This window comes from Narcine bancroftii, chromosome 7 (genome assembly GCF_036971445.1).
Source record: "Narcine bancroftii isolate sNarBan1 chromosome 7, sNarBan1.hap1, whole genome shotgun sequence".
In the NCBI taxonomy this organism is placed as follows: Eukaryota; Metazoa; Chordata; class Chondrichthyes; order Torpediniformes; family Narcinidae; genus Narcine; species Narcine bancroftii.
In genome coordinates, this window is record NC_091475.1 from 77,417,022 (window position 1) to 77,429,610 (window position 12,589).

The window sequence follows — 12,589 nt, forward strand, 5'->3', positions numbered from 1 at the left end:
TTAACGTTTTGGCTTGAGGATCCTTTATCAGAACTAGAGAGGAAAGAAGTTTGCTTTGTTACTTAAAGTGTGTAGGAAGAATGGATAGGATGAGGCAATGGCTGACATGCAGATTGAAGAGATCTTCCAATCATGGGTTGATGGGCCAGTTTGAGAAAATGTAATGAAATGAGAGCACTGAGAGGGTAAGAGTTCAATAGGAAATGCAAGAATTTGGGAGGCCAATTTGTACTGGTGGAGAGAAAAAAATTCCAATTTCACACATGAGTGACCTGCAGTATAACTTGTCAGTTCTGACATACAGAAAGAAAGTGACGCACCTGAAGTTGTAGAATTTGACATTAAAAATAAGGCAGGAGTCTGCAGGAACTTCGTGACCAAGAATGTAGTTGGTTTGTCAAGAGCCACAGGATTTTTAGTGTACATGAGCTATCCCTGGGACACTGCAGCAGATAGATTGTTGTTACCTTTGGGCTATACTATGGTCGATAAACTACATGTCATGATAGAATCCCTGATCAAAGCTAGAGAACAAAGTAATTACAGGTAGAATCACTTCCAAATGCCATGTTCACACAACTAAACTCATTCCATTTTTGTGGCTCATGACTTTAATTCACACAAGTTACATCAGAGGCACTCTGCACAACATCTCGTCCCACCAGAGTAAGGTCCTTGAAGCACATGTTTTAGGATGGAGCTTCCGTGGGGGCCTGCCACTGGAGAATGTTTGAGGTGAACAGACGAGATGTGTTTCAAAGGAAGCTTGATAAACACAAGGTCGTAGAGAGGAATGGAAGGAGATGGAAAGAGGTGGGAGGAGGCAGATGTGGAGCAAAATTGCCAGCTCAAATCAGAGGGGCTGCATTGGTCTGTAGGATGAAGAATGTGGATTTCTTTCCTGTGCCGCTCAAGTGGGAGAGAGTGGAAGTGGAATAAAAATGCCATCTCCTGAGAAGAGGGATGAAGTAAAAGATGCAATTTAATTCCTTCTGGGTGTCAGGCAGAGCATCTCTTGGAATAATGCTTGGAGAAAATGAGGAATATTAATCAGATGGGATAAATTTTAACTCCTAGATGCAGACCAGATGGTAAGAGAGGTGATGATGGGAATTTGCAACATTAACCTGGCTGATCTTCCAATCTCCCAGCATAAATGGCACTAGCACCCCTGGCACTCTGCCACCATCACACATATGCAGATGAATGCACGTTCAAATTAGATCCTTTCTTTATATAAAATAGAGATGATCTAATTTCTTTGAAATGCAAAGTTATGTTAAAGCTTCTTTCATGGAAATTGCTGTCACTGATCTGATAGTTTTTATGGATTATGGTTTCAGATAATTAACGAAGATGTCAAACTACACCTGGTCTATATATGGCAGGTTACTGATTGAACAGGCTCCTGGTTAGTAGTGAGCAAACTTTAACCATTTCTCATCCAACCAGCAGAAGACAACTGAAGAACATGGCCCCAACTGGACCAGAGATTTTTTTAAAAAAACATAGAACAAGTGAGGCCTATTGCAAGTTTTGGAGAAAGGACAGAGGAACAAAACTTAAAGGAAGTCTCTTTCAGACTGCAAGTACAGCTCAACTGGGCCATAATTTTCCTGCCATCGTTGTACAAGTGGAACTCTAAGTAAACCCTTTGCACTGATCTACGATACAATAAGAATATTTGGATTCTACTGAACAGGACATCAAGCTGTCAGCAGGAGGAGAGTGAGGTATGAGAAGTGGAAAGGGGAAGGTTCAGGGAGTGATTACAATGCACAAACATGCTGGAGAAACTCAGCCAGTCACGCAGCATCTACAGGAAGTGAAGGTACCTGACGAAGGCCTGAAACGTTGGTTACCCTTTACTTCCTATGGATGCTGCGTGACCGGCTGAGTTTCTCTAGCATGTTTGTGTACTGCACATGATCCCAGCATTTGCAGGCTTTCTTGTTTAACTTCAGAGTCAGATTTACGAGTGGTGAGAATTCTTTCTATTTGTTGATGGGATTAAGAGAGTTACAGCGCTTAAGGTTTTGGGAGGGAAAGCTTGTTCATGGGATGCAGATATATCTTGCCTTTGTTGTCATGGGTCTCAATCTGTTAAAGATTGGATCAGGAAGGCGTGGCAGGTTTCCTTCTTTGAACCTCAGATTGTTTTTAAAATAATCTGGTAGTTTTATGGTTAACAATGCTGTGGCTGACTTTGATGTAATTACTTAAATTTTTAAATGCAGTGGCAGGATTCAAGCTTGTGCCTCTTGGATCATCAACCCAGTAAGTTAAACCATTCATGTACTGTACTCACCACTGTGAGTCTACAGCACAGCAAGAAGCACCTTTCTAACATAATGTTGCTAATGGACAGGGAACAGGAGTGGAAATAGCCACAACAATGCCCCTGACCTTGTCCTGTATTCCCATTTGGATGAGGACTTTGTCTGTCTGAAAGAAGAATGAGTTAAAAATAAATCCCATCATAGAACACGGCAATAAAGCACATTGGTTTATTGCTGGGTTTTAAACCCAACAATATTCATTTCACAGGAACTGGGCTGCACTCAGTCTCCAATTGAAGTGCACTTTATTCCTGAGCACTTTGTTCTGCAAATCACCCGTCCTTTGAACTACAGCATATAAATATGTTGTTGAATTAATATCTCATCAGGTATTGTGGAGCAAATGAAGACTGTGCTTACCAGGGGACTGAATTTGCTCCTCTCTGTTTCACTGGGTTTCTTGCAATGAATAAGTTGGGTTATTGCTCCAAGCCATTCACTGAACTTCAGTCCACTCTGTTGGTTCAACTCCCAGCTCAAGGGACGGCATGTAATGGAAATGTTACCTCTCCGAGGGCTCAGAACTAGTTATAGCCCAGAAGCAGCTCAATCACTCCAGGTTGATGTTTCTTCCTACCTTCTACTCTGTATCTTCTCCTTTATCCTATTCTTCCATTCTCCTGTCCATCACTTGTTTACTGAGCTTACCTTTAGCCTTGCTCTACCACTCACCAAGAGAATGCTCTCCACCTTCTCCCCAATTCCTATTACATTTCATACTGATTGATACAGTCATTGGTTTTGATTTCTCCTTCATGGAAATCAAAGCCATTTTTAATTCACCCTTTTATTCTCATGGTGTAGGCATTACCAGAGAGGCCAGCATGAATTGTCCATTCCTAATTGCATTTGAGAAGCAGATGTGAGCCACCTATTTGAACTAGGGCATTCCTTCTGGTAAAGTCAACTCAGGTACAACAGGCAGTGCAATAAAAAATGTGCCAGGTGTAGTGTTAGTCAGAGTGTACTGGGTATAGTGCTACAATGACAAAGCATGGCGATATTGAGAAAAGTACAGTTAGTGCAGGTGAATTGGCTTTTTACCAACGAGAGGTCCATTTAAGAGTCTGATAACAGAGGAAATTGCTACTGCTATTTCTTCTTTGCAATCTAAGAAATCTCCAGGAACTGATGGGTTTCCTGTGGGGTTTTTAAAGTCAATTTCTCAATTGCTTTCACCCCATTTAAGTTCTGTGTTATCATTTAACCAAGGTAATTTTCCACCTTCTTTAATGAAGCATGTATATCTTTCATAGTAAAGAAAGGTAAAGATCCAACTGAGTGCTCTTCCTACAGGCCAATTTCTTTATTAAATATTGATGATAAAATCTTTGTGAAAGAATTGACCCATAGACTGAAGATTTTCTACCATCAATTCTTTCTGAATATCAGACAGTTTTATTAAAATATGTTTTTCTTTATTCTTATTTTAATGCACATTGCTTATTCAATATTTTGTAGTCTCCTCCCAGTGCAGTTCCTGAATGTGCTCTATCTTTAGATACAGAGAAAGTGTTTGATTGGGTGGAATGGAGATATTTATTTGTGACCTTAAAAAAATACAATTTTGGACCATGTTTTATTGCATGGATTAAATTACTGTATTCATGCCCTACAGCTTCAATTCTTATTAACTTTCAACTGTCACAGCCTTTTGTTCTCCAACGGGGAACCTGTCAAGGCTGTCCTTTAAGTCCATTACTTTTTGATTTAGCTATAGAGCCATTAGAAATTGCATTTCAAGAGTGTGTGGATATTTCAGGAATTTGTAGGAAAGGAGTTTCCCTTTATGTGGGTGATCTTTTGCTTTTTACATCTAGTCCTGACACTTCCTTACCTTCCACGCTATCACTGCTTTCTAAATATAGTCAGTTTTTAGGAGATAGATTAAATTTGCATAAAAGTGAACTTTTCCCATTGAATGTTACAGCATCAATGTGCACTAGTCTCCCTTTTAAGATTGTGAGAAGTCAATTTACATATCTTGGCATTAGAGTTAGAAAGCATCACAAGAACCATTTTAAAGAAAATTTCCTCGCATTATTAAAATGTGTGAAACAGTCCCTAACACGATGGTCACCCCTGTCTATATCTCTGGTTGGTTGTATTAATTCTATTAAAATGAATATTTACCAAAATTTTTATATATTTTTCAATCTATACCAATTTTCATTCCCAAATCGTTTTTTGACTCACTTGATTCGGCTATATCATCTTATAAATGGAAGGGTAATCCAAAAGTAATGGAGGTATGGTGTTACCTAATTTTAAATTTTATTATTCAATTGTAGCGAGTTGTGCACGAGCACAGCGAAAAGACTGAGACAGCAGACTGTGAGGTCATTTAGCACAAATGATTTACTTTGAAGTTTGCGCTACAGCCTTCAACGCCGTCCTCAGCCCGCCCCTCATTTTCCAGAATTTACATCACCCTGACATAAGCAAGTACTCCCTCTTCTGGTCTGCACTGGAAGAGAAGGACCCATGATGCCATCTTTGCCGCGGCTGTCCCGCTAACTGCGCATGACAACCGGGGCCAGTTCGCCACTACAATCATGTGCGTCATCACAGGGTGGTCAATATGTTTTGGTTACATTTTCATAATCGAGATGGACCATCCAGTTTGTGTAGCAATGGAGCTGAATTCTACTCAGAAGCTTTCTGCCTCAGCACTTCTTTGATTCTCACTTCCTTTTTCTTTAAACAAATCAATTGTCAATCCAGTTGTCAGGCAGACTCTGAGAGTCTGGGTGTAGTTCAGAAAATATTTTGGATTTCATGGCTTTTCTCTCTTAAGTCCTATTCTGTCCAATCACCTTTTAAAACTTTCTTTGCACAATTTTGCTTTTCATAATTGATACAGATTTGATATTGATTGTTTCAAAGATCTTTTTATTGACAATAGTTTCACATTATTTGAGCAGCTTTCTAATAAATTTAAGATTACCAAATACTCATTTTATCAGATATTTGCAAATCAGAAATTTTCTTCAATCTCAGATACTTAATTTTCCGAGGCTGCCTGACGTGAACGTTATTGATATGTTTTTTAGGTTACAACCGTCTCACAAAGGTTTGATATGATAAGTTGGTAGGTTTAAGGCATGCTCCCTTAGTTAACATTAAAAATGTCTTGGAACAGGATCTAAAACTTTCAATATTGGATAAGATTTGGGATTCAATTTTTCTTTTTAAAATATATTTACTGAGTTTAATAGAAAAAAAACTTTTATACATAGTCTCCAAATTAATAACATAAATCAAATCATAATCATATCACACAAAAATTGTATATCAAATGTGTAAAATGTGTAACCATAATTATTTACTTAACCTACCCTGTTCAAAACATTGAATTCTATGATTATATTGAGTTAACAGTAAATCCATTCCTCATAATATAGCCAAAATTAGTGTTGAATAGAATATAGATAAGATTAATTAAGATGGGATTCAATTTTTAATTTGGTTAATACCACATCTTTATGTGCACGTCATTGTTTGTTACAATTTGAAGTTGCACATTGAGTTCATAAGTCTAAAGTTAAGTTATCTCAAATTTATCCAGATGTAGATCCTTGCTGTGATAAATGTAAGAAGGAAGAGGCTTCTCTAATCCACATGTTTTGGATGTGACCTATTCTTGAAGGATATTGGAGAGATGTGTTTCACACTTTATACTTAATCATTAATTTAAATCTAGCGCCAAATCCTTTGGTTGCTCTTTTTGGCACAACTGGAGAGGATGAGGTTCTTTTAACTCCAATCAAATGTCAAGTTCTGTCTTTTGGCTCTCTCTTAGCCAGGCATGCGATATTGCTGAGATGAAAGGATGCTGCCCCACCTACCCATGCTCAGTAGCTAAGGGACATTATGTCCTGCTTTAAATATAGAAAAGATTTGTTATTCAATTAGTAACTCAAATATAAGGTTTCAAATGTTGTGGAGGCCATTCTTGAATATTTTCCACAACCTCTGGGCATCATAGAAATCCTAAACTTTAGTTATAACTCCAGGAACGAATTACATTTTTTCCCTTTTTTTCCCCTCTTGCCATGCAACAATGGTAAGGGGATGGGGTTTAGAAACACATCTATCTGTGTGTTATGGATGTGCTTTATATGTCTTTATATAATTTGTTGAGTGATGTAACTTACCATTTTTATTGTGTAACCTGTAAATGCATATTTATGTATATAAAAATCAATGAAAAATAGAAAGCCTGACTATATTGTCTGAAACATCTTCATCACAGTACATACTACACCCATCTTAGCTCATCAGTATTCAAATAATTGATGTAGGTTGTGACCATCCCTGTGGCATCCACTGACCACAGGCTCCTAAATGAAACACTCCTATGTATTCCCACTCTCTACCTCTTGCCTGTTATCTATCTGATCCCTAATCCATATGACATTACCCACAGCTCCAGTGAGACAAACTGTGCATGAATTTTTTAAAAAGGCTCATTAATAAAGCAAATTCTTTGGCTAATTCAACCTCAGATGTTCCCTCTTGACAGGCCCTTCATCCTGGTCCTACATTGGAGCATTTTGACCATGGCAGCAGCACATCTGCCACAACTGATGATCCAGCTGTTGCACATGGACTCTTCAACTGGGTACTGCACATGACACCAGGTTAAGCAGCAGGGTACAATGCTGCATTGGCTTCATTGGCTAACTGGTCATTTGGAACAGGGTATTCTTTAACCTGTGGTTGATGATTTTCCAGAGGTAGCCAAAAAGATTGTCATGACCACCTTTACAGATGTTCCTTCAATGAATAGGAATGACTTGCCAGAAGTTGGAAAGAAGTATGGATAGAAGTGAGCAAAGAGACTGAATCCCTCTGCAGAAGACACCAGTGTTAAGTAACTTCAAGTTACTTGAAGTGGAGAGTGAAAACTGATGGCCACCATATGGGAGCTGTCCCCAAGCTGAGAGTGGCCAGAGATGATGTGTACAGGCCTGGGATTGATTTGGTGAAGTCCCATTCAGTGCATTAGTACAGTGGCTGCAATGTCCCAACCTTAAAAGTCCTGTCTGCACTAGTGCACTTTTAATTTCTAGAAAAAAAATACTGCTCTAACTTTAACTGTGAATATTTATTGCATATTCATCTTTCATATTTATTATTTCTTATATACTGGGGTTATTTAATGTATACTATTCTAACTGCATTTTAACCAAAGTACTTTCTCAGCAAGTGAGAATCTCGGTGCACATGTACATTATACAGTAAAATCGCCATTATCTAGCAATCAATCAGCAAAGAACCAGTACAAATAATAATGGAAATAAATAAATAGAATTAACAATAAATCAGGATAAATAAAGTTTTAACTAAAAGTTTAAATAAAATTTAAAAATGTTAAAGTAAATGTTCTCTGAAGTAACACACCACCCCCGGGAGCAAAATTTCAGCCAGCGGAGTGCCCCAGATATGCCCCGTCTACAGCAGCAGTTTCAATAAAGTTGTGTTTGGATTAAAATGGCACCCAGGATGCCTGACACAGCTGGGGTGACTTTCCCAAAAGTGTTTCCTTATCCCTGACTGGAACACTGGTGTGGAGGTGAGTCGGGTTGTGCCGAGGGCCTGACCAGGACACTGGTGTGGAGCTGAGTCAATTTGTGTCAACAGCCTGACCAGGACACTAGTGTGGAGGTGAGTTGGGTTGTGCTGAGGGCCTGACTGGGACACTGGGGTGGAGGTAAGTCAGGTTGTGCCAAGGGCCTGACCAGGACACTGGTGTGGAAGTGAGTTGGGTTGTGCCGAGGGCTTGACTGGATACTGGTGTGGAGGTGAGTCGGGTTGTGCCGAGGGCCTGACCGGGACACTGGGGTGGAAATGAGTTGGGTTACATCGGGACACAAGGATGAAAGACCAGTCAATGCCGTGCATCGCTGGAGCAACTCTCCCAAAGTGTCTCCCTATCTCTGCCTGGTAAGAGTCTTTATAAGCATTAGGTATATTAGTAAAGCTTTATCTGTAAACTTGGATGAGGAAGGAATTAATTATGGCATCAGCACAGTTATTGTTGCAGTTCTCGCAATGCTGTTACAGCGCCAGAGACTGGCGTTCAAATTTTAATTTAAATTTTGTAAGTTGCAGGAATTACTTGATTAAAGTGAACTTTACATAATTAGAGACAACAAAACTGATTTTTAAAAAAAATTCCTTTCCATTTTGCTCTCTCCCCTCTCACCTTAAATCTATGTCTTTTAAATGGTGTTTTCTTAGGCATTGGAAAAGGGAGTCGCAGTCAAATGGAAAATTCCGGCATCATGATCCCGGAGCCATTCAAAGAGATCATGGCTGATCTTAAAGTTCAGTACCCCGTCCCTGCCTTCTATCCGTAACCTTTAATACCCTTATACTGAAGAAATAGATCTAATTCCCTCTTAAATAGATTTAATGAACCTGCCTCTACTGCCCTCTGTGGCAATGAATTCCACAGATTCACCACCCTCTGGGTAAAGAAATTCCTCCTCATCTCGGTCCTAAATGGTTTTCCTGTTATCCTCAAACCATGGCCCCGGGTTCTGGATTTTCCCATCATTGGAAACATCCCATCTGCATCCATTCTGTCCAGTCCTGCCAGAATTTTATAGGTCTCTATGAGATCCCCTCTCAATCTTCTAAACTCCAGCGAGTACAATCCCAATTTGCGCAATCTTTCCTCATAAGTCATTCCTGCCATTCCAGGGATCAGCCTGGTGAATCGCCTCTGCACTCCCTCCATTGCAAGAACATCCTTCCTTAGATAAGGTGACCAAAACTGCACACAATACTCCAGGTGGGGTCTCACCAAGGCCCTGTACAGCTGCAGTAAAGTATCCTTGTTCCTATACTCAAACCCTCTTGATATGAAGGCCAACATACCATTTGCCTTTTTAACCGCCTGCTGTACCTGCATGCTCGCCTTCAGAGACTGGTGTACAAGTACCCCTAGGTCTCTCTGCACTTCCCCATCTCTTAATCTATTGCCATTCAAATAGTAATCTGCCCTCCGGTTTGTATTACCAAAGTGAATAACCTCACATTTATCGACATTGTAGTGCATTTGCCATGTATCTGCCCAGTCCCTAAATTTATCCAAATCACACTGGAGCTTCCTGACCCCCTCTTCCGTGCACACACCCCTCCTAGCTTAGTGTCATCTGCAAATTTGGAGATATTACATCCAATCCCCTCATCCAGATCATTAATGTAAATTGTGAACAGCTGGGGTCCCAGTACAGATCCCTGTGCCACCCCACTGGTCACCGCCTGCCACTCAGAAAATGAGCCATTTATCCCAACTCTCTGTCTTCTACCTGCCAGCCAGTTCTCAATCCACATCAATACATTGCCCCCAATCCCATGAGCCTTGATTTTGGAAGCCAGTTGTTTCATTATCAATGTTGCCCATTTGGCCCAATTTATCCATGTTTACCAACTTGGAATTCTGGGATTGTCCCATTGCTTGCATTTGGACTTGATCCCTCTAAGCCCCTCCTGCCAATACATCCATCCAACTGTCTTTTGAATGTTGTTGTTGTGCCCATTTCTACAGTTCACTCTGTCAGCTCGCTTCAGGTATGGACCATCAACTAAGTGAAAAAGTTGCCCCATCCCCTCAGATCCTTCTTAAATCTCTCCCCTCTCACCTTAAATCTATGGCCTCCAGTTCTATAATTATCTACCCTGGGGAAAAAAAAACTTTATCCATGCCCCTCATGATTTTATAAACCTCTTTCAGGTCACCCCTCAGCCTCCTTCACTCTTGGGAATAAAGGCACAGCCTCTCCAAATTCTCCCTATAACTAAATCCCTCCAGTCCCTGAAACATCATAGCGAATCTCCTCTGCAGTTTTAGAGTGGATCATATTTGTTTAGAATATTCAATTCAACAAACAGGCAATTGATTGCATTAACAGCTCCTTTCTGGGAAGACCACTTTCACAAGGGGGCTAGTCTGCGGCAACAGCACAGTTAACGAAAATTCTAGAACCTGCATGGTTTGTGGAAATAACCCTTTCACCTTCAATAAACATAGCCAAGCTTCCCATCATGCCTTATGATCAGGTTTCTTTATTGTCATAAAGACATAAAACTTGTTTACTTTCGCTTGTAAAGCTACACAAGCGGCCCCACCAACAAGAAAAAGTAAAACTAAAGAGACTGCCTTCCAAGACATTGAAAGCCTGTGGATCCCACCACCTCCTCTGACGCCACCACTTCTTGCACTCCCGAAATTTCCAGAGCTTCACGGCCCCTTGTCTGGTCCAGCGATGAACTCCAGCTCTAGGCGTTCAAGTTCCCGCCCCCGGGTTCAGAAACCCAATGTGATCAGGAAGCTGACAGCACCCGAGGCCATTCGAGAGTCCATCACACCATTGGCATCCTCAAAAATCCCAGACTCGACACCTGGAACCCACGGGCCGGTCTCCAGCAGCCCATGGCCCTAGTGTAAGTCCTTCGACCCACAAGCCCCTTGCTGGTCCGTTCTGTCGTCTCCTCGCCCCTAGGGTCCTCTCTCAGGCTTCACCTTCTCGACAGGAGTGGGCACGCTCTCCCCCTCTGGTGCCCTGCACGGCATGGATTTAATGGTTGAAGAGGAATTTGTGCCCATCAAATCTGAGGCCACTGTTGTGAGCACTAAAAGGATGACAAATACACCTTGGAGTTGACCTTTGTCAAAAATCATGATCATCAAAAAGTTTAGCAATCAAATTAATTCAACATTAGTTGTATTTTTATGATTCTAATCGGAAATAAATATTTCCTATTTTGGATAACTCATTTTGGCAAACAATTGATGTTGTGTGTAGATTTATTTCCATTTCAAAGTTCTGTGGGTGAGTGAATGGGGACCTTAAAGAACTGAGTGTACCTCAGTACTGAAAATGACCTTGAAACATTCTTGTATTGCATGAGAACTTGCTGTTGGCCTAAGTCAATAAAGAACATTCAGTGTACAGCTCCACCTCTCTCTCATCATTTTGCTTGCAGGAAAACAAAGACATGCACAGCCCTACAGGGGAGCTTCCAATGCCCTATGACAAAGGGTGTTGAGGAACATATTGGGCAGGTTGAAGAAAAGAAAGGGAAACTTGGGCAGATGCTGGGTGCCCAGCACCATGGAGAGCCTGAAAGTGAATGGAGCAAGAGAGGATTTAAAAAGAAATTAGAATAAAAAGAGGTATCGTAAGAGCAAGTGCAAATGCCATGTGGAGTTGGTGTTCGAAACAAAGGGCAAAATTATTAAAACTAATGCACTTCCAGAGATCAGTTAAAGTTGATCTCCTGAGCACGAGTTTGGTTCACTCTATGGACATGATTACAGAAACTTGATTAAGTTGGTTTTACTGTTTTGATTACGGAATAGGATTTACAAAGATCTAGCTACTGACAAGATGAAGTTTGATTACAGAATAGGATGGTTAATTATCCATAAGTTTAACTAAAGAAGGAGTCAAAGTTTCTGTTACAACAATAGATGCATATTATGACTGTAACTTACTTAACAATTAATCCAATATCTTCCTACAGCACCATAAAATAATTAAAATGTTCCTGAAACGTGGATATTGTCATTGCTGTATTCCACAGCTCTATTCTTGGGCCTGTTTTGGGTTCCCTCTTACCATATTAGCAAAATCCATATCCCTCCTTACTACTCTTAAATGTACTGGGGGTGTAGGTTAATTGGGTATAAATTGGGTGGCACAGACCTGTGGGGACAACATGGACTGTATGTCTAAATTTTTTAAAAATTAGTTATAGACCTCACTATTCTTTCCCCTACAACAGGTATGAAAAAATATTGTCAGGTAAAAGACGGGAAATTCTCAAATGTTCTATATATGTGTAAAAGAACAGAGTTTTGAGAGAAAACAAAAGGTCTCCTTTGACACCAAAGGGCAGGCTGAGTGTGGAAGCTGAATACTTTGCACCTGCATGTACAGAAGACAGTGGTGATGTACATGGACATCAAAGAACAAGAATGCCAAGTACAGGAAATTAGAGGATAGAAGATAGAAGCAGAAGTAGGTCATTCGACCCTTCGAGCCTGCTCCGCCATTCAACGAGATCATGGCTGATCTTAAAGTTCAGTACCCCGTCCCCGCCTTCTCTCCGTAACCTTTAATACCCTTATACTGAAGAAATAGATCTAATTCCCTCTTAAATAGATTTAATGAACCTGCCTCTACTGCCCTCTGTGGCAATGAATTCCACAGATTCACCACCCTCTGGGTATA